The following is a 24,086-nucleotide window of genomic DNA, read 5'->3' as shown; positions in this document are numbered from 1 at the left end:
ACACGGTTGCTTATGCTAGGAAAGAAACATATATGAAGCTACCTATGACAACAGGAGTAACTCTTCAAATCTATTCCTAAAGCCAATAGTTAGCCTGGGGCGGGGGGGCAGAGAGGATGTAATCTAAAGAAGTCGTGGTAATAAAGATATAGGGATAAAGCGTGAGATGTTCAACAGGCTAAAATACCTTCATCGTAAAAGGAAATGAGGAAAAAAGAAAACAGATGAACAGCTTGACCAACCACGCTCACCAATCAGCGCACGCATGTGAAAATCCCCAGATCATCAGATTTTCAAGTATGAAGAACAAATTAAAGGTGCGAAACCTTCAAAACATTTTCTGTTTCTTAGTAGGAGTTGGTCGTTAAGGATATTGTCTTTATCATATTGCAGATGCATAAAGATCTGCATTTCTTCCAAAACATCCAGTTTTAAGCCCTTAACCTCAGGATGAAGTAACTCGATATTAACTGGAGGGCTCAGCGCATGAGCCGTTTGCACAAGGTGTTCCGCGTAAGTAGAGCCCTTAGTACCGCCACCGCTTCTAGTAGGAATATGCTCTTTATACCTGAGACCCAGAGCCATTAAGTTAGGTAGTGGTTTAGACTTTGTACACATGTACTGTTTGTGTTTTTCCCGTTTATTTGTTTACAAATGTATAGCTGTGGTGTTCTTTTAATCATTGACAAAGGTCTTCTTAGGCACTTGAGGGTTTTATTGTTCTGAAGAAGGTGTAGTTATCTACGCCGAAACCTAGGTTAACACTAGGTGCTTTTTACGCAATCGAGGCGGGTTTCTAACTTTTTAATATATTACTAACGATTGCTGACGCGCTGTGGTGTTGAAGGTTCTTGAGATCATGAGAGACAGAGTGCAAGCTCAGACAGCTCGGACAGCCTGCACCCCCTGCGTGGTGCTAGTTGCCTTCACCAAATCAGCCATCCACCGAAAGGAGCCAAGGATGCCCTCAGAAGCCAATCAGCTGGCAAGGACAGAAGGGTCGAACCCATTAGGCAGATGTTCTACCTGCTGTCATACTGCCACCCCACACCACTAAGTTTAAACCTTATGCTGGTGCACAGCTTAGTTGAGATCAGTGCACTCTGGTTTGCATACTTATCTCATGCATGATAGCAGTCAATTATCCTCTTGTCCGTTCACAATGATCACAGTCCCTAGCCATACCATAGTGTATAAAAATAGATATAAGATCTCAAATGGTGCTACTGAGTTTGGAATGTACACAAAATATAATGAAGAAAATAAAGAAACACTAAAACCTGCTCTGCAGATTTCTCACTATGCCCTGAGATGGCAAACTCTTGAAAAGAAATAAATTTCTCTATTGAAGTGGATGTATCCACAATTACCTGTTACTAGAAACGCTGCTTACCTGAAAGCTACTGCATGAGGTAAGTATGCAAACCAGAGTGCACTGATCTCAACTATAAGCTGTGTACCAGCATAAGGTTTAAACTTAGTGGTGTGGGGTGGCAGTATGGCTGATTTGGTGAAGGCAACTAGCACCACGCAGGGGGTGCAGGCTAACCTGTCTATTTGTAGCATAGTACCCAGGGTTGATCATGGTCCTGTGATTTGGAGTGGAGTGGATGGTCTAAACCAGAGCTTCAGATGACTCTGCAATGACATCGGATGGAATTTCTTCATCTGCGCTATTGGGTACAGATTTGTAGGGTTCCCCTTAACAAGTCACGCAAGCACTACATGCAGGAAGTGGCTAATAAGGTAGAGGAGGATGTGTGGCAAGCACATGAGGCATTTTTAGGTTAGAGAAACCCTCCCTTGGAATCAAAGATGATTTTCTTGATAAATTAGCCACAGTGTCCTCAAAGAACATTTGTTGTTAGAGATCAGACACAGAAAATGTGAATATGATTTTAGTTAACTGCAGGAGCATCCAAGGAAAGATTCCAGAATTTGTATCACATACTGAAGGTTATAATGAACAGATAGTGTCAGAAACAGAAAGTTAGTTGAAACCAAATATTAATGACAATGAAATCCTAAATTCAGACTGGAATATTTGTCATAAGGATAGGTTAGATGTCAATGGTGGTGGCATGTATTGCAGTAAGGAATTTGATAAAATCTAGTGAGGTTATCATGGAATATGATTGTGAATTAAACTGGGTATCAAAAATTAGTCAAAAATGGTAAAGTATTTCAAACAGAACTTGCACAATATATCATTAATAATTTTCCCCATCATTCTGTTGTAATAGGGGGTGACTTCAACTTGGCAGGTATAGATTGGGGATTTCATGCTGTCAGAACTGGTGTCAGAGACAGGGATTCAGGTGACATTGTTCTGGATGTCTTGTACGAAGTTACTTTGAGCAGATAGTTACAGAACCAACTCGTGAGGGTAACATGTTAGACCTCCTGGCAAGAAACAGATCCCAACTTATCAAATCATTTAACATACAGGAAGTTGTCAGTGACAGCATCTATGACAATGGATCTGACAAAGAATGTTAAGAAAGGTAGGAAGACATTTTTGCGTAGCAGGAGTGACAAGGTACAAATTGCAGAGTGTCTGAGCAGTCAGCATCAAATACTCAATGATGAGGACGAAGATGTGGAAAACGAATGGAAAAAATTCAAAGGAATCATGAAATATACTCTAGACAAGCATGTTCTGAACAAGGCCTTAAGCAATTAGAAAGACCTGCATTGGTTTAGTAGCCATGTTAGAAAACTGCTATGTAAACAAAGAGAACTTATCTCATATTCAGGAGAAGTAAAAACCTAGCTGACAAACAAAAGCCAAATGAAGTGAAAATGAGTGTAAAGAGAGCAATGAGAGAAACATTAAATGGCTTTAAGGGGAGATGGAACGCCCTATCATGACAATGTTAAATTTAGTGACTTGGCTTTACTGTATCTCAAGAATCAGGAACCACTGTATCCATTGACATGAAACAGTGTGTTCTGCGTCTACTGAACTACAATAATTGCATTTCAGCCACTGCTTTCAGAAATATAATCCTTTAATTACATGGTTAAAATTTTGTGTACTTTCTTACATTACCCTAAATAATTTTAATTATACATAACATTATGTTCTTCTTTTAGTTCAGTAGATTCAGGATATGTATGTTATTACTCACTGAAAATTTGAATACTCTACTCGAAGTGGTTTCTGAGATTTAGGGAAAAATGCAACAGAAAATGTAAATTTTCATGAACGGCTCCTAAAGTTTCAAAAGACTGTAACTCACTTAATATATGCTTAATTTTTTATGTTTTAGTCACTCAGAAGCACCCTGCACTGTACTGTATATCACCCTCTTGATCTTTTTCCAAGTTTCTTCTTCTTCTTCTTCTTCTTCTTCCTGGATTCCTTAGTGACCAACTGTGCTGTGTACTCTGCTTTATCAATGCGAATCTTGTCCATCCGTTCAAGTCCTCTGCACAGTTTGCTCCAGGATTAATTCCCATATGCAGCAGTACTTTCACTCTACCAATGTTGCCATCATTAAAAGCAATACAGCATCACTGACCCCCCCCCCCCCCCCCCCCCACTTTAGTGTCTTCCTTCCACCGTAAACGTTTTTTGGTGAGTCCATATAAGATTACTGAATGACTCATTGGGATTATGAGTCTGACCATGCAGACACTTCTTCAGTAATTCAGGATTTGCCAGGTCTCTGTAAATAGGTTTTATAATATCCATGACTGCTGCTGGGATGGAATGTTTACGGCTGTATGAACTGTTTTGAGTACAGGGCATTGCGGTAACTGCACCATGAATCAGGTCCATGAGGGCAAAGGTGGTTGTAGCAGCAGCAGGATAGGGAAAGTTAGTTTTGTGCAGTAATCTGAGCACAAGTTAGAGCCAGGTGTGGGCCAGATTGCAGTGAGCTATGCATACCAGCAGCTGCGAAGTAGAATAGAGGCCACAAGGCCGTCAAATTGCTGAAAGAGTATACGTAGCAGTTTTGCATGTCTCAATTCACAGGCAGAAGGGGCCCACTGGCCAACCTAGCATGTTATGAGTATGTGATGTGAAGCGGCACATATGGCAAAACAGAGGCGCGCAGCCGCGTATAAATAGGTGAGGGTTTCTAACGAGATTCGTTCACATGCAACAGCTCTCCTGGACAGCGGGGCATGTCACACCACCATCTACACGCAGCAGCAGATGGGGCCCCAGGGTTCCAGACCACGGCAGGTCACTGGTTCGACCCTTTGAGGTTGACGCGGGGTCCATAGCCAGCCAGTGGCGGGCCACTCCACGGCTCGCTACCGCGGGCAGTCGTCCTGACTTCCAACACACGCTGGAGGCATTCTGAGGCGAGGGCCGCAGATTCAGACTCCGAAATGCAGGCACTTGTTGTCGCTGTGATCTTTGCCATGCCAGCGAGAAGCATGCAGCTGGCCGCCTGTGGCTCATGCTGAGCGGTGCTGTGTTGGCAGGGTTGCAGACCGCTGAATCAACTGCCGGCATCCTGACGATGCTGCAACTCCACTGCCGTGCAAGGGCAAAATACAGCAGTGCATGCACGGGTCACTGAGGCAGCCATTCCACACCAAGCTGTTTCACAGACAGCAAAGTGGTATCCTCAGCATTGTGGGACCCAGTGACGTAGATCGAGAGGAACAGGGGCACTGTAGTTGGAAACAATAAATCATTTGGAAAGCTCGGACGTGTCTTAATACAGTGCCTTTTACCTCTTCCCATTATATTTGGTGTTGCTGTTACATTCGGTTTTCACTACATTTGGTGTCAGAATAGCGGATGTCATCTATCCAGCACAATGTTCGAGCCCACTGTCCGCATTAGAGTCACAAGATGTGGTGAGTTTTGACCAGTTTTCTTTTGAGTGTTGGATGTTTTTTTTGTTGTCCGAGTAAGTGTCAGTGTATTTGGGGCAGTAAGATTTTTTTTTTTTTTTTTTTTTTTTTTTTGGCATTTAATTACTTTTCTATTGATTTGAGTATGATGTTACCAAGTACGACTGAGGTGTAGGGAGTCAGGTTATTCTTGTACTTAAATGTTTTGTTTTGAGACTAACTGGGAACGAAAGCAACACAATGGCAGAGTCAAGGAAGCAACGTGTGTCGGAACCAGAAGTGGTATGGATTTTGTTGGAAAAAGTAGCATGACTGACAGCACACAATACGCAGTTGAGAAATGAATTAATATCTAAAAGTAAGTGGGAATCCGCATTTGATCAGTCGCTGTTGCCTATGGTGCAGGAGATTGATCCAGCTGTCGCAAGTTTGATTATTCCATTTTCTGGCAAGGCATCTGAGGATGTGCGTTCATTTGTGGAGGACTTGGAGACTTCAGCGGTGATGAATGGTTGATCTGATGATCAGTTGTTACATATAGCCAAGATAATATTAATGGGTGAAGCAAAAACATATGTAAAGTGTTCTGAGGCCTTAAGGAAGGCAGAGCAGTTTAAGAAGTTAAAGGAAGGGTTTTTACAAAGGTACAAAAAACAGAATAGCACTCGGTACTTTAGAGAGAGGTTAAGTACAATGTCAAAGAGACAGGGGGGAGACGATGGAGAAATTTCTGGTTAGGATAAGGGAACTTAATGAGTATACTTACAAGTTGGGTCAGAGCAATGAAGTGAATACTGTTCTGTTGCAGGAGGCTGAGCAAAGGTCACGTGATGTATTTTTGACAGGGTTACCAGTGCATATGTCACGGAAAGTGTGTGAAGGGACTCTGAAAGATTTGTATTCGGCCATTCAGCTGGCAATTCAATGTGAGGAAATAGACAAGGCAACAGGGGTACGCGAGAGGCAAACAGTGTTTACAGTGGGTGTGAAATATTTTAAGTGTTGTCGTACGGGACATGTGCAGAGGCAATGTACCCAGTCACCGAGGAATAAAGGAGGGAGTGGGAATTGGCAGCGGGGAGAATGGAGAAATGGAGATAGGGGAGGTGGATAAGCGTTAAATGGCAGAGGGGACCCAAGACCCAGCTAAGGTAGCTCCTATTTAATTTCAATGCTACGAATACGTATGCAGAGGTGGAATTCAGTGGTAGGATCCATAGAAACTAAAAAGTTTAAGATTTTGTTGGACACAGGGGCGCAAGTGTCAGTGGCTACTAGGAATATAATGGGATGAAGGAAGCTAGACTCACCGCATTATAGGTTGTGTGGAGTGGGGGACAAGGTCACACCTCTGGGGTCAGTGACAGTTGACTTTCAAACAGAGAAATTCCGATTTAATGCATGCATGGAGGTAGTGCCATGGGTAAGGGAAGGCTATGACACGATCGTAGGAGTAGGTTTCTTGCATCAACATCATGCCAAAATTGACCTTGGATAACAAACTGTGGAATTTGGTGGAATGTTATTTCAGCTAGGGGAACTGTTGTCAATGCAGAGCTGTTACAAGGGGCATTCAACGCAATGACCAAACCAAGTGAACCGTGTACATTAGCATTAAGGCTTAATTCACATGAGTGTGTGTCTACTGGCACCGGGAAGTCGCTTTGGGTAAGGGGTGGAGTCAAATCTACATGTGGGTACAGTATGTGTTATTGAACCATTGGAGGATAATTAAGTTTTGGGTCCATTGGGTTGTTTTGTGAAACATAGTGTTGTAGGCATACAGGAGGGGAACGACGGGCGAGTAGTTCCTGTGAACATGGATAATCTTAGCACTGTAGACGTGAATTTGAGGAAAGGAGTTTTAATAGCAAATTTGGATGGGCTAGATGATGAAGACTGGTGTTCAAGAGGTAGGTGAAGCGATCAACCACTAACTGCCAAGAGAACTGCATTGCATGACAAAATTAAGCATTTGAAAGGAGGAGAAAGAGAGCATATGGAAGAATTATTGTGGGACTTTAAGGCTTTGTTTTTTCCACAAGGGCCGTTACCAGCAACTCCATTAGTTCAACATAGGGTACCAACGGGGAATGAAGCACCTGTTTACCATAAACCATACAGAATACCGAGGTATTTGCAGCCGACTGTGGAGGATTTCATTGATCAGTAGCTTGCAACGGTATTATGGAGCATAGTAATAGTTGCTGGGGAGCGGGCATTGTCATTGTGCCTAAAAAATCTATGGGTGGAACTAAGAAATACAGGTTCTGTTGTGACTACCAATACCTCAATAATAAGACAGTAATGGACGTATACCCCATTCCAAACATATCGGAGACTTTGGATCACTTAGAACAGTGCCAGTACTTTTCTACGATGGATTTGACAAGTGGTTATCATCAGTTAGAGGTGGCTCCAGAGGATCATCCAAAAACTGCTTTCTCTACTCCTGGAGACCATTACCTTTACATTAGAATGCCATTTGGTTTGAAAAATGCTCCGGCAACCTTTCAGAGGTTGCTAGACAGTGTCTTGAGGGGTTTAAATCATGGCAGTTTGTGGTCTATTTGGATGACATTATAGCGTTTTCAAGTAGAATGGAGCAACATAGACAGTGGTTAAGGGAAGTCTTTATAAGGTTAAGAGCATCTCGTTTGATGTTGAGCCTGGAGAAGTGTCATTTTGCATTAGAAGAAGTAAAATATTTGGGTTATATTATCAGTAAGGACGGAGTGCGAATGGATCTGAGGTTGGTAAAGGCTGTAAGGGATTTTAGGAACCAAAAACAGTTAAGGAAGTGCAGTCATTCATCGGAATTTGCAATTTCGTGAAGGGATTTGCAGATTTAGCACAGCCATTGACACGATTGTTATGGAAGTGTATGTAATTTGAGTGGACAGAAGAGTATCAGAAAGTGTTTGACAAACTGAAAGATGTGTTAACATCAAGTCCGGTTCCTGTTTTTTCAGGTTTTGAAAAGGAGTTTATACTAGCATGTGATGCATCGAATCAAGCATTAGGGTGTGTTCTTAATCAGGAAATTGATTGGAAAGAACATCCTGTAGCCTATGTGTCTATGCAGTTGAATGCAGGAGAGAGGAATTACTCAACAACTGAGAGGGAGATGCTTAGCATAATCTATGGGATCATGTATTTTAAATGTTATTTATATGGGAGAAGATTTCAGGTAGTGACAGATCATGCTGCATTGAAGGGGTTGTTGGGGTTGAAGGATCCATCTACTAGACTCGCTAAATGGGCTGTGAGGCTTAGTGAATTCGACTACGAGGTGGTGCACAAGGCTGGGAAGAAGCACGGTAATGCGGATGCAATAAGTAGGAATGTGGCAAAAGTAGAGGTCATAGGTTATGACCTAGCAGTATGGCAAGAATTACAGGATGCGGACAATGATAGTAAACTGTATCAGACACAGACGCAATTTAATATGTACGATGGTCTTCTGTGCAGGGAAATGAATTGTATACCATGTGTGCAAAGGGCAGATTTGAGTTGGAAACAGATACAGCTACAATGACTGCCGGAATGGACATGTCCATTATCTATGCTGGGGATCGATGTCTTAGGACATTTTATGTGAACACCATAGGGAAACAGATCCAAGGGCATGAGATGAGTAGGTAAGGAGTTGATTGAGCACTGGTCGTCCAGTAAGGAATTTTTATGATTTGTTTCATGGTTTATGGGGCACTAGATCACATTTAAGTTTTTTAATAGTAAGGAAATATGCCATAGGTGCTGACCCAAACATGTTAAGAGCTAATTAAGGGTCGACATGGGGACCTGGTCTTTCTGAAGAGGGGAGTAATGTAGCAGCACCACCATTTAGGATGGGAAAGTTAGTTTTGTGCAATATTCTGAGCACAAGTTACAGCCAGGTGCGGGCCGGATTGCAGTGAGTTATACATACCAACAGTTGCGAAGTAGAATAGAGGCCACAGGGCCATCAAATTGCTGAAAGAGTATACGTAGCAGTTTTCATGTTGCAAATTACAGGCAAAAGGGGCCCTCTGGCCAACCTAGCATGTAATGAGCATGTGGCACGAAGCGATGCATATGGCAAACCAGAGACACACGGCTGCGTATAAATAGGTACAGGTTTCTAACAAGATTCATTCAAGTGTGGCAGCTCTCATGGTCAGCGGGGCGTGTCACACCACCAGCTACACATGGCAGCAGATGGGGCGCCAGCGTTCCAGTCCACGGCGGGTCGCTGGTTCGACCCTCTGATGCTGACACGGGGTCTGTAACCAGCCAGCTGCGAGCCACTCAACAGCTCACTACCACGGGCAGTCATTCTGGCTTCCAACATATGCCAAAGGCATCCTAAGGCAAGGGCCGCAGATTTGGACTCCGGATCTCTGCGCTTGTTTTCGCTGCAAAATTTGCCACGCCAGCGAGAAGCATGCAGTTGGCCGCCTGCAGCTCACACCGAGTGGTGCTGAGTCAGCAGGGTTGCAGACTGCTGAGGCAACTTCTGGCATCCTGATGATGCTGCAACTCCGCTGCCGTGCAAGGTCGACACACAGCAGTGCTTACACGGGTCGCTGAGACAGCCATTCCCTGCCTAGCCGTTTTTCAGACAGCGAAGTGTTGTCCTCAGCATTGCAGAACCCAGTGACACAGATCAAGAGGAATCGGGACACTGTAGTTGGAAACAATAAATCACTTGGAAAGCTTGGACGAGTCTTAATACAGTGCCTTTTACCTCTTCCCACTACATTTGGTATTGCTGTTACATTCGGTGGCAGAAGTTGTCTCTACAGTGGTGTACTGGTATTTCATCAGTTGACAGTCTTTGGAAGAAGGTAGCCCATACTGCCTGCTTCATTTTCAACAAATCCTCAGTATTATTTCTAATGGCCATCCCATAATACTGCTGTAGTTCATCAATCATTTTGTCTGTCAGCCTGCCTCTTATGGTTTTACCACCAGAAAGTTTCTTGTCCCTCAAACTTTGTTTCAACTTCCTCAACCTGGTTCCCATCCTTTTCTGGATCTGGTGAACACATTCCAGTTTTGTGATAATCTTCTCACCATAAGGCTGAGCAGCTACTACACCGTTATATGCTTTTGAGTCTCCATCACCTAAGAACTTCGTGTAACACACTCCCCTTTCATTCACATATCAACTAAAACTTTCAATAGCTGCAGAGGCCTACATACCACCACTTGTTCCTTCACATTTTTTGTCACAGGTATGCCCTTCTGCATTTCATGATTTGCACTTGTAACAATGTTTGGTTAAAATCTGGAAATCTATTACCTTTCCAGTATCCACACTGGTCACCATAGCAACAGAATTCTTAGAACTGTCGCCATGCTTCTGCCATGTGCCATCAAAAGCTACTGGTATGTCAGTCATACCATCATTTATTTCAGCAGTTTTGTTTGCAGCACCCATCATTGACTCACATGCAACAAATTCCAAAGCAGCTCCAATAAATTCTGCATACTTTGGGCGTGGCGTATTCATCATGGCACACATTGTTCCTGCTGCAGTTTGTACATGCATACAGACATACATACATACATTAATCCTTGTTCAATAGAACACGAATATGACATTTCATAATTATGTGGAACATGTCACTTTAACATAAGTTTTCTTTACACAAAATAATTAACAGTTTTTTTTTTCATTTACTACTTCATATCTAAAAATTCATCTGTTCTTCACCAATAGCTCTCAATCCATAAAACCACCTAACCTTTACTTCAAAATATTTATCTTTACACTCATCAGAATTCCAAAATGAATGAGTATATTTACAACTGGCACAATTAATGATAAGTTTCCTGGCTAGTCCATTTGATACCTCACTGTCTTCATATAAACTAACTAGCCCTCCACATATTTTACAACACACACATTCACCTAACACCATTGTTAGGATGTGTAAATCTATCAGAATATAACATAACCTACCAATTACATCACTTTCATTTTGAGAAAACTGTGTATCACAACATTTTATTTTAATCTTTGAAGCACTAATGAGTGTTTCTCTAGATACCGAAGAGTTTGCCTGTATTTCATTTTCTGTAACTTCACATGCCACATGTTGAACCCAATGATTCTCTTTATTTGAAAATCTATTACCACAAAACACAAGTTTCTTAAAAACAATTTGTTTTGGCGCCATACTTTACTTTTTGAGGGATTTACAAATCTATCTGTCACTTTTCCTCAGAAAAACGTTAGCACTTTGACATACAATGCGTGTTTATACCATGAAATGATACGATACTGTTTTTGACAGTGCTACCAATACAAATACGTAATTTAAGCCTAGTTTACATGATGACATTGGGTTGCATCACTTGTTGAGTGGAATCAGATGCATGCAAGTGGTTTCATATATGACTGTAGAGACGGCGACACCAGTATACACTTCAGTTTCGTCGTTTTGTGGGTCCCTGAGTCATGTCTGAAATGAAATTTTTGGCAGCTGCACATCACACAAGTTGTGATGGAGTTAGAGTTTGTTGCGTGGAATCGCTACATAAGAAAAAAAATAAGAAACATGTTTCGATTCATGACTGGATGAAGAAAAGATGTCAGCTCGGTTGCTCAGCATCCTTGCTGAAATAATTTATAATGGAACATCCAAGAAGTTCTTTTAATTATCGTAGAATGTCACCAGAACTGTTCACATTTCTTCTGAATAGAGTTAATTATGTGATAGGGAATAAGCTTACTGTAATGCATGAAGCACTGTCACAAGAACTGAGATTATATATCGTATTGCGTGCATTACAACTGAGAACACTCGGTGTGCTATAAGATACAGTTTTAGTAGCTTATGACGCTATTTCATTAACACCAATAATTATTAACATTAACAGTAATAATTATTAACATTAGCAAAAATAATTACTCGAAGCGGGCTGCATTAAGAAGATAATGGTTTGCAAACTACTCTCTTGAAGAGAGATCTTTACAGTGGCAATACTTCAAAATTCTAACATATGTGAGTGGGGAGCACTGCAGCGACGTTTTAAATAGATGAATATTGAATAAAGAATGCAGCTTCTTGAATTTGTATAGCCTTCCCTCCTGTCATCAATATTCCTTAACAAAGAGTTGGCCAACTCAAATGATGGGATTTTAGTCTTTTAGACGAGAGCATTGCCACAGCTAGAATTTCACTTCCTAGTATTTTTCTTAACTCAGTTGTATATGTGCTCCTAACTCAATAAATTTTGCTCTGCAGCTCAGATATTGTCAAATGATCTATTTCATGATTGCACATGATGGTCTCAGCGGCAGCAATATGTTGCTTATTGTTGTAATCAGCACCACTGAACTCCCACTAACACTTATGCAAAGCATAGATATCCAAAAAGCGAAAATTATTCTCCATTCCCCACTTCATATTTCAGTGTTTCTACATTCTACAATCACACATAACCTCAAATTTCATGCAACTAGTGTCACCAAAGTTGGAACACGCTGAAGGTTTCACAAAGTTACGCAACCGCGTGGCGCGCATGCACAGTGGCCGGTAGCATAGTTGCCTGCAACCTAGTGTCATCATGTAAACTAGGCTTTATAAATGTTATAATAATATACAATATTTAAAGTGGAAGCTCTACCAGCATTTGCCGGCCTCTGTGGCCGAGCGGTTCTAGGCGCTTCAATCCGGATCCGCGCTGCTGCTATGGCCGCAGGTTCGAATCCTGCCTCGGGCATGGATGTGTGTGATGTCCTTAAGTTAGTTAGGTTTATGTAGTTCTAAGTCTAGGGGACTGATGACCTCAGATGTTAAGTCCCATAGTGCTTAGAGCCCACTGAATCATTTTTGTCTATAATAAAGCACCAGTGCCAGAAGATAGTAATGATTTCCAGAATGACCTCCAGAGAAATGATGAATCATGCAGGCTCTGGCAGTTGACCCGAATGTAAATCTGCCGTAAAATATCTAGGAGTAACTATCCAGAGCAACCTTAAGTGGAATGACAATATAAAACAAATAGTTGGAAAAGCAAATGCCAGATTCAGGTTCATAGGCAGAATCTTAAGAAAATGTAACTCATCCACGAAGGACGTGGCTTATAAGGTGCTTGTTTGACTGATTCTTGAGTACTGTTCATCTATCTGGGATTCCTGCAAGACAGGACTGACAGAAGAGGTAGAGAGCATTAAAGAGATGCTCAACAAACTTCATTGGCAGATGTTACAAGAGAGGTGTTTGGCATCACAGAGAGATTTACTACAGAGATTTTGAGAGAGCATTTTCAGGGAAGAATCAGACAACCTATTACTTCCTCCCGCATATGTCTTGCATAATGACCAAGAAATTAAAGTCAATACAGAGTCTTGCTGACAATCATTCTTGTCGCGTGCTATTCACAAGTGGAACAGGGTTAGAGGACTCAGTTAGCAGTACAAAAAGTACCCTCCACTGCACACCATTAGGTGGCTTGCGTGGTATGATGTAGATGTAGAGACCAAACTGGCACAGCAGATTTGAACAATGACTTGGACTACCTCAGCATGCATTCCTACTCAATCCAAATTCCCATTCACACCTCAGCCCACTTGGTATTCTCCCTAAGCGTGATGCTGAGGTGCTATTCCAATACAATAGGAGAGCCTCTGCAATGCTGTTCCAGTTTATGGGGAATACCAAGTGAGTTGAGACATAAATGGGAATTTAGATTGAGGAAGGAGGCTATGATTTCATAGTTTGTGTAAGTGGTGGAAATGATGTGGGAAGCAATGAAGCTGGTGTCTGCATTGATGCTCTGAAGAATTTCCTTGAAGAAAATAAGCAGAAACTACTGTCCTGCATTGGTACAATCTGATCAACAAATAAATAAGGAAATAAGAAAAACAAATATTAGAATTAAGGCACTATGTTCAAAACTATGGCAATTGTTTAATTCTAGATATAGGAAAGTTGGGTATGGGTCAGCACACTAACCATGGATTTTATTTGAATTATGAAAGTAAATGTTAATTGTGTGAAAAATTAAATAAAACAGCCTTCAGCATGTATACGTGATGGTGAAATACTTGACAACAAGATCATAAATGACAGTAAACTAAAAATAATATCACAAAATGTCCAATATATTATCAACAAAACAGAACAAATTGATGAATTTTTTAAGTGTTGGTAGTCCTCATGATTATCTTGTGAATGAACTAGGGTGTAAAACTGAAGAAGTGTGTAGCATTAATTTAAGTAATTATAAAAAGGTCAGTGTCTATTGTAGGAAACAACGAAAAGGTGGGGGTCTTGGTATTTATGTCAAAAATAATGTACAGTGCAAAAAAATTGATTGGGGAGATAAACTTGCATGTGAGATGGTTTTTGAAATAGCTGTAATAAGAATAAAGCTTAGAAATAGCAGTTTAATAATAGCTGGTCTGTACAGATCCCCTAACAGTAACATGGAAGAATTTTTCTGCCATTTAGAGGAGCTTGTTGACAAACTCTCACCTCATAAAAAATGGTAGGGGATGTGAACATAGACTCTTTAACTAACAGTATAAATTACCTTAGATATATTGATATTTTACAGTCCTATAATTACATCCATGTGAATTCAATGCCAACAAGAATTACATACGACTCTCAGACATGTATCAAATATGTTTTTACAAACTTGAGAAAGAATGACCTTGTAGTTGGAACTGTTGAGAATCACATTTCACATTATAGGGCATTAGTCCTAGAGCTACATACAGACAAAGAAATAGGATCTGAAGGGGACTATTTACCTATAAAAGAAAGCTTGACTATCATATATTAAAAGAAACCCTGGCACACATAAATTGGCATCAAGTAGGCCTATATGAAATAGAAGATATCAATGAAAAGTGGGACAAATTTTATACAACATTAACCCATTGTCTTAATCAACTTTGTCCAGTGTTCAAGATACTAAAGAAAACTGACAGCTCCAAGAATCTTAAACTTCTCCCTAACATGATAAAATTAAAGGACGACATGAAGGATTTATATATTCTTTGTAGAGACACCAAACTGCAGTACTTCCACTCTAAATACAAAGCCTGTAGAAAAACCTACAGGGAAGCACTTACGACATTAAAAGAACAGATGTATGCTGAAGAGATGAGGCAATCTAGTAATGTTACCAAAACAGTGGGGAGTATAGTAAAGGAAAGAGGAGGGAGCAACAATGTAGTGTGCAATAACATAATAATTAGTGACAATGAAAAATTGCTGAGTGACCCAAAGGAAGTATGTGAGAGATTCATAGACCAGTTTAGTAAGATGAGTAGGGAGGATCTGATCGACCCACCACAGGTACTAAATACCAGTAATGGCAGTAATTCATTCTTCCTGAGGTGTGTTACAGAACTGGATATCCTGAAAACCATTTCCAACTTAAAAGCAAATACATCCAGTGGCTGGGATGACATCTCAGTGAAATTTCTGAAAGAATGTAGTAATGAATTAATAAAGCCACTACAACTCTTTCAGTCAGGGGTCATTTCCTGACCTGATAAAAGTCACTGAAATAAGACCGTTGCATAAAAAGGGAATAACTACAAATATATAAAATTATAGGCCTATTTTATTGACATCAGTACTTAGTACGCTGTTGGAAAGGCTACTCCTTGATCAACTTGAATCTTTTTTTCTTAAGTACAATCTATTAAAAAACTGTCAGTATGGTTTCAGGAAGAGCCAATCTACAATGACAGCTGTAGCTACATTTTTGCAAGTGGTATTAAATAAACTTGATGATGGGAACAAAGTTACTGGCACCTGAAACTTCCTGGCAGATTAAAACTGTGTGCCCGACCGAGACTCAAACTCGGGACCTTTGCCTTTCGCGGGCAGGACCTTTCAGGAGTGTTAGTTCTCCAAGGTTCGCAGGAGAGCTTCTGTAAAGTTTGGAAGGTAGGAGACGAGATACTGGCAGAAGTAAAGCTGTGAGGATCGGGTGTGAGTCGTGCTTCGGTAGCTCAGATGGTACAGCACCTGCCCGCGAAAGGCAAAGGTCCCGATTTCGAGTCTTGGTCGGGCACACAGTTTTAATCTGCCAGGAAGTTTCATATCAGCGCACACTCCGCTGCAGAGTGAAAATCTCATTCTGGGAACATCTCCCAGGCTGTGACTAAGCCATGTCTCCGCAATATCCTTTCTTTCAGGAGTGCTAGTTCTGCAAGGTTCGCAGGAGAGCTTCTGTAAAGTTTGGAAGGTAGGAGACGAGATACTGGCAGAAGTAAAGCTGTGAGGACCGGGCGTGAGTCGTGCTTTGGTAGCTCAGATAGTAGAGCACCTGCCCGCGAAAGGCAAAGGTCCCGAGTTCAAGTCTCGGTCGGGCACACAGTTTTAATCTGCCAGGAAGTTTCATATCAGCGCACACTCCGCTGCAGAGTGAAAATCTCATTCTGGTTACTGGCACCTTTTTAGACCTATCCAAGGCATTTGACTTTGGAAATCATTCTGTTCTTCTACATAAATTAGAAATTTATGGAGTAAAGGAGTAGCATTAGATCTATTAAGATCCTACCTTACTGACAGGAGACAATGCGCAAAGCTGTATTATACAACTGGGAGACATACAGAAACAGTAAAATCATTTTATAGAATTCTTAACTGTATAATAAATCCACAAAATTCAAACCTATTAAATTATGCTGATGATAAAGGAACAGAAGGAAACATAGTAGGTGAATATGGATTGGGGCTAGGAAATGAAAGAGGAAGCCGCCTGGTAGAATTTTGCACAGAGCATAGCTTAATCATAGCTAACACTTGGTTTAAGAATCATGAAAGAAGGTTGTATACATGGAAGAACCCTGGAGATACTAAAAGGTTTCAGATAGATTATATAATGGTAAGACAGAGATTTAGGGACCAGGTGTTAAATTGTAAGACATTTCCAGGGGCAGATGTGGACTCTGACCACAATCTATTGGTTATGACCTGTAGATTAAAACTGAAGAAACTGCAAAGAGGTGTGAATTTAAGGAGATGGGACCTGGATCAACTGACTAAACCAGAGGTTGTACAGAGTTTCAGGGAGAGCATAAGGGAACAATTGACAGGAATGGGGGAAAGAAATACAGTAGAAGGAGAATGGGTAGCTTTGAGGAATGAAATAGTGAAGGCAGCAGAGGATCAAGTAGGTAAAAAGACAAGGGCTAGTAGAGATCCTTGGGTAACAGAAGAGATACTGAATTTAATTGATGAAAGGAGAAAATACAAAAATGCAGCAAGTGAAGCAGGCAAAAAGGAATGCAAATGTCTCAAAAATGAGATTGACAGGAAGTGCAAAATGGCTAAGCAGGCATGGCTAGAGGACAAATGTAAGGATGTAGAGGCTTATCCCATGAGGGGTAAGATAGATTCTGCCTACAGGAAAATTAAAGACACCTTTGGAGAAAAGAGAACCAATTGCAGGAATATCAAGAGCTCAGATGGAAACCCAGTTCTAAGCAAAGAAGGGAAAGCAGAAAGGTGGAAGGAGTATATAGAGGGTCTATACAGGGGTGATGTTCTTGAGGACAATATTATGGAAATGGAAGAGGAGGTAGATGAAGATGAAATGAGAGATATGATACTGCGTGAAGAGTTTGACAGAGCATTGAAAGACCTAAGTCGAAACAAGGCCACGGGAGTAGACAACATTCCATTAGAACTACTGACAGCCTTGGGAGAGCCAGTCCTGACAAAACTCTACCATCTGGTGAGACAGGCAAAATTACCTCAGACTTCAAGAAGAATATAATAATTCCAATCCCAAAGAAAGCAGGTATTGACAGATGTGAAAATTACCGAACTATCAGTTTCATAAGTCACAGCTGCAAAATACTAACGCGAATTCTATACAGACGAATGGAAAAACTGGTAGAAGCCGACCTCGGGAAATATCAGTTTGGATTCCGTAGAAGTGTGGAACATGAGAGGCAATACTGACCCTACGACTTTTCCTAGAAGAAAGATTAAGGAAAGGCAAACCTACATTTCTAGCATTTGTAGACTTAGAGAAAACTTTTAACAATGTTGACTGGAATACTCTTTTTCAAATTCTGAAGGTGGCAGGGGTAAAATACAGGGAGCAAAAGGATATTTACAATTTGTACAGAAAGCAGATGGCAGTTAGAAGAGTCGAGGGACATGAAAGGGAAGCAGTGATTGGGAAGGGAGTGAGGCAGGGTTGTAGCCTCTCCGCGATGCTATTCAATCTGTATATTGAGCAAGCAGTAAAGGAAACAAAAGAAAAGTTCGGAGTAGGTATTAAAATCCATGGAGAAGAAATAAAAACTTTGAGGTTCGCCGATGACATTGTAATTCTGTCAGACACAGCAAAGGACTTGGAAGAGCAGTTGAACGGAATGGACAGTGTCTTGAAAGGAGGGTATGAGATGAACATCAACAAAAGCAAAACGAGGATAATGGAATGTAATCGAATTAAGTTGGGTGATGCTGAGGGAATTAGATTAGGAAATGAGACACTCAAAGTAGTAAAGGAGTTTTGCTATTTGGGGAGCAAAATAACTGATGATGGTCGAAGTAGAGAGGATATAAACTGAAGAGTGGCAATGGCAAGGAAAGTGTTTCTGAAGAAGAGAAATTTGTTAACATCGAGTATAGATTTAAGTGTCAGGAAGTCGTTTCTGAAAGTATTTGTATGGAGCGTAGCCATGTATGGAAGTGAAACATGGACGATAAAAAGTTTAGACAAGCAGAGAATAGAAGCTTTCAAAATGTGGTGCTACAGAAGAATACTGAAGATTAGATGGGTAGATCACATAACTACTGAGGAGGTATTGAATAGAATTGGGGAGAAGAGGATTTTGTGGCACAACTTGACTAGAAGAAGGGATCGGTTGGTAGGACATGTTCTGAGGCATCAAGGGATCACCAATTTAGTTCTGGAGGGCAGCGTGGAGGGTAAAAATCGTAGAGGGAGACCAAGAGATGAATACACTAAGCAGATTCAGAAGGATGTAGGCTGCAGTAGGTACTGGGAGATGATGAGGCTTGCACAGGATAGAGTAGCATGGAGAGCTGCATCAAACCAGTCTCAGGACTGAAGACCACAACAACAACATACCCCCTTCATAAGTTGGGGCTCTACAAAACAGTTAGCACTGCAAAATAATGCATAGCACATTAGCCTCGTCACGGAAAATGCTACTGGCCATTAAAATTGCTACACCAAGAAGAAATGCAGATGATAAATGGGTATTCATTGGACAAATATATTATACTAGAACTGATATGTGATTACATTTCCACGCAATTTGGGTGCATAGATCGTGAGAAATCAGTACCCAGAACTACCACCTCCGGCTGTAATAACGGCCGTGATACGCCTGGGCATTGAGTCAAACACAGCTTGAATGGCGTGTACAGGTACAGCTGCCCGTGCAGCTTCAACACGATACCACAGTTCAACAAGAGTAGTGACTGGCGTATTGTGACGAGCCAGTTGCTCGGCCACCATTGACCAGACGTTTTCAATTGGTGAGAAATCTGGAGAATGTGCTGGCCAGCACAGCAGTCTAACATTTTCTGTATCCAGAAAGGCCCATTCAGGACCTGCAGTATGCAGTCGTGCATTATCCTGCTGAAATGTAGGGTTTCACAGGGATCGAATGAAGGGTAGTGCCACGGGTTGTAACACATCTGAAATGTAAAGTCCACTGTTCAAAGTGCCGTCATTGCGAACAAGAGGTGACCGAGACGTGTAACCAATGGCACCCCATACCATCACACCAGGTGATACGCCAGTATGGCGATGACAAACACACGCTTCCATTGTGCGTTCACCATGATGTCGCCAAACATGGATGCATCCATCATGATGCTGTAAACAGAACCTGGTTTCATCCGAAAAAATGACGTTTTGCCATTCGTGCACCCAGGTTCGTTGTTGAGTACACCATCGCAGGGCTCCTGTCTGTGATGCAGCATCAAGGGTGACCGCAGCCATGGTCTCCGAGCTGATAGTCCATGCTGCTGCAAACATCATTGAACTGTTCATGCAGATGGTTGTTGTCTTGCAAATGTCCCCATCTGTTGTCTCAGGGATCGAGACGTGGCTGCACGATCCATTACAGCCATGCAGATAAGATGCCTGTCATCTCGACTGCTAGTGATACGAGGCCATTGGGATCCAGCACGGTGTTCTGTATTACCCTCCTGAGCCCACCGATTTCATATTCTGATAACAGTCATTGGATTTTGACCAATGCAATCAGCAGTGTCGTGATATGATAAACCGCAATTGTGATAGGTTACAATCCGACTATTATCAAAGTCGGAAACGTGATGATACGCATTTCTCCTCCTTACATGAGGCACCACGACAACGTTTCATGGTCAACTGCTGTTTGTGTATGAGAAATCGGTTGGAAACTTTCCTCATGTCAGCACATTGTAGGTGTCGCCATCGGCTCCAACCTTGTATGAATGCTCTGAAAAGCTACTCATTTGCATATCACAGCATCTTCTTCCTTTCGGTTAAATTTCGCTTCTGTAGCACATCTTCGTGGTGTAGAAATTTTAATGCTCAGTGGTGTATCTCACTAAAAACAAATTGGCACTAAATAAGGACAAGACAATTCTGATGGAGTTTCTGCTAAATTATAAATCAAGACAAGTGGATACAGAACCAGAGATATCAGTTGAAACAATTGATAAACATAAATTCCTGGGTATTATAGTAGACAAACTTCTTATATGGAAGGAGCACATCAGCTACATGTGTAAAAAAAATCTTCTGTTCAAAAATGGTTCAAATGGCTCTGAGCACTATGGGACTTAACTTCTGAGGTCATCAATCCCCTATAACTTAGAACTACTTAAACCTAACTAACCTAAGGACATCACAAACATCCATGCCCAAGGCAGGATTTGAACCTGCGACCGTAGCGGTTGCGCAGTTCCAGACTGTAGCGCCTAGAACCGCTCGGCCACCCCAGCTGGCAAAAATCTTCTGTAACACCTACCTGCTATAACACCTTTCTAGCACAATAGTGCAAACTGTTTTAAGACAAATCGATTTTGGAATTACCGTATTTACTCGAATCTAAGCCGCACTTTTTTTCCGGTTTTTGTAATCCAAAAAACCAGCTTCGGCTTAGAATCGAGTGCAAAGTAAGCGGAAGTTCTTAAAAATGTTGGTAGGTGCTGCCACAACTAACTTCCGCCATCGAATATATGTAGTGCAACACAGGCATGCTTTGCAGGCACAAAGATAAATACTGGCGCCAAAACCTCTGCGTCAGTAAATAAATTTAAAAAAAAGTGGAAGACAAGCTTTTTTCGCCGCCCCGAGTTTCGACCACTGCATTTTCATACATTATCCAACGAAGTAAATACAAATTCCATATTGTTCATCTTTGAATGTAGCAGCATTTCAATGTACTACAAAAATCCGACTGGCAAGACTATTTGCGATGTTTGTCAATATGGCCAATTTTACGTTCTGAATTTTTTCCTACCTGTGAGAAGAGATGGTTGCTAATAGGAACTTTTATGAATTGTGAATCACGTGCAGTATTCTCTTCACCATAAGAATAATGCAAATATAAACATTTTGCCATGTATTCTTTCGTGTTTGCTGCTATCTCATTTAAATCCTATCTGCCTAATAACCTACGAACCTAGTGTGAGACAGCAGCAAATGCGGAAGAATATACATATCATGTCATGTTTATATTCGTATTATTCTTATGCCTAATAGTGATACAATCAGAAATGAAGCACGGCAATTGATTAGATTTTTAAATCTAAGTTGACTCTAATTTCTGTGCAGAATGTAACGTACACAAGAGGCATCTGCAAAGATTTTCAAACGGAGAAAAATTTTAGCTAAACTCTCGTTCAGCACATCTATCATATGCAGTCTATTATTTGGTTCTTGTTGGTCATTATCAAAGAAAGCAGCAGCGTAAGCAACAACAAATACCAGTCTCTTGCCATTCTTTCGCTAATGAGACAATTCCTCTCTGTTTTTATTGTAAGCGGCGGTAGTGCACACAAAAGCAAGCCATGCCGCGAGCGGCGACAGGTCGTAAACACTCATTATCAGAATGCATCAAACAATGCATGACACAGTACAGTAATGCATTTTCAGATTAGAGTGACGTAAACACCTATAACAAAGAGAACGGCACTTATCAGATCGAAGAAAAAAAAGCAACTGATTCAAACCAGACGAAGCACCTGAAAAAGGAAGGGTATCCGTATAAATACGGACGGAGCACCTGACGCATAGCAATGGCAACCTGGTAAAGCTCAACTGCTAAGCTTACGACTCGAACCAAACTGTAGCTGTATCGTCATTCATTCGACCTAAATTGTGTCTCATATTACAATAGACCAACTTTGTTTCGATTTGGAGGTGTGGCCTAAAACTTTTCTCCCCCCTTGAATTTCGAGTCTCAGATTCCAGGTGCGGCTTAGATTCGGGAAATTTTTTTTTCCTGGATTTCAGGTCTCATTTTTCAGGTGCGGCTTAGATTTGAGTGCAGCTTAGATTCGAGTAAATACGGTATACACTCTCACCAGCAACATGGTATCGAGATTTGTGGTGGGGCACCAACGGTATATATGGATAGGGCTTTTAGAGCCCAGAAAAAAGCAATTGGGATAATAGCTAATATTAGTAAGTGTCAGTCCTGTAGAGAATATTTCATTTAGTATAACATACTAAAAGTGTATCCATTGTATGTTCTCAGAACTATACTGTTTGTAAAAGAAAAGATGGAGCATAGTGTAATCAATAGTGAAATCCATAATTATAATACAAGAAAAAGGATAATACAAGAAAAGGATTACCACATAAAATTTTGTAATAAAAGGGCAATAGATCATAGTCCATTTTCTGCTGGAAGACATTTTTACAACGGATTACCAAATTATACGGCGCGAAAAGTATTTAAACCGACAAACTCTGGGAGGTTGTAGGGTACAGCAAAACAAGTATTTTTCCCTAATATCATTTTTTCCTATGAGGAGTATTTAAACCAGTAGAGGATGATTTCTCTGGCAGCAAATTAATTAAACCAACAAACACGTTTCCATTTTTTTATGACCAAGAGACAACACATTAACACAACCGAATTTCAATTACAATAGATTTTAAAAAATGCCTCCATTGACACGTAAACAAAGGTTACACCGTCGGATCATGTTCTGTCTGACATGGGCAAAAACCCCAGGAGTATCCTGAATTGTTCCTGTTGCTGCAACTATCCAGGCAACCAGATCCTCTTCTAATGCAACAGGAGTTGCGTAAACAAGGTTGCACATCTCTCCCCACACAAAAAAGCCCAGAGGGGACATATCTGGGGATTGAGCAGGCTATGGTACGGGACCACTTCAGCCACTCCATGTTTCTGGGAACTGTCGGTCAAGGAATTGACGCACACGATGACTGATATGTGCCGGCGCCCCGTCATGTTGGAACCACATGCGTTGTCTTGTAGGGAGTGGTACGTCTTCCAGCAATTCTGGCAATGCTCTGGCGAGAAAATTTTAATAGTACTTGCCATTTAATGGAATAGGTAGCAGATACAGCCCAATTAAACAGTCCCCAACAACACTGACCCACACGTTAACAAAGAACCACACTTGACGAGCGCTAGTAACTGTGGCATGTCGGTTATCCTCACTCCAGACATGCGAATTGGGCATGTTGAAGACTCCATCATGCCCGAACTTCGCTTCATCGGTAAACAACACAGAGGATGGAAATGTAGGATGCATTGCACACCGTTCCAGGTACCACTGCGAAAACTGTGCTCTGGGTGGATAATCAACTGGTTCCAGGTTGTGGACATGCTGTAAGTGAAATGGACGTAACGATTGCTCTTGAAGCACTGTTCTTACATTTGTTTGGTTCATCCCCATGTTACATGCAATTGCACGAGTGCTGATTGAAGGATCCTGCTCCACACGCTGCAAGACAGCTTCCTCAAGTTGCAGTGTTCTTACTGTGCAATGACGTCCCTGTCCAGGTAATCTGATAAATGACCTAGTCTCACGCAGACATTGGTACACAGCAGCAAAGGTTGTATGATGCGGGATACTGTGATTGGGATATTGTTGTTGATAAACCCGCTGTGCAGCTCACCCATTGTAGTGCGCTACGTGGTACACACCAACCATATCAGTGTACTCACTCCAGGTGTATCGCTCCATTATTAAACAGAGACAATGCACTACCACACTGGTGGACAGCAGTTGCCTACAACTGAAGAGCGTAATACGCCCTCTAACAACTGAAGATCGTAACACGGC

General features: G+C 41.3%; 1 protein-coding gene across 1 annotated transcript in view; it reads right to left on the bottom strand.

Annotated features, from left to right (window-relative positions):
* The window catches only part of LOC124595232 (2-phosphoxylose phosphatase 1), a 116,222-nt gene that overhangs the window by 30,767 nt on the left and 61,369 nt on the right, over positions 1-24,086 (bottom strand). The gene's annotated exons all lie outside the window — the stretch shown is intronic.

The sequence above is a fragment of the Schistocerca americana genome, chromosome 2, assembly GCF_021461395.2.
Source record: "Schistocerca americana isolate TAMUIC-IGC-003095 chromosome 2, iqSchAmer2.1, whole genome shotgun sequence".
NCBI classification, from domain to species: Eukaryota; Metazoa; Arthropoda; class Insecta; order Orthoptera; family Acrididae; genus Schistocerca; species Schistocerca americana.
This window is presented reverse-complemented; position numbering and strand designations above follow the sequence as displayed.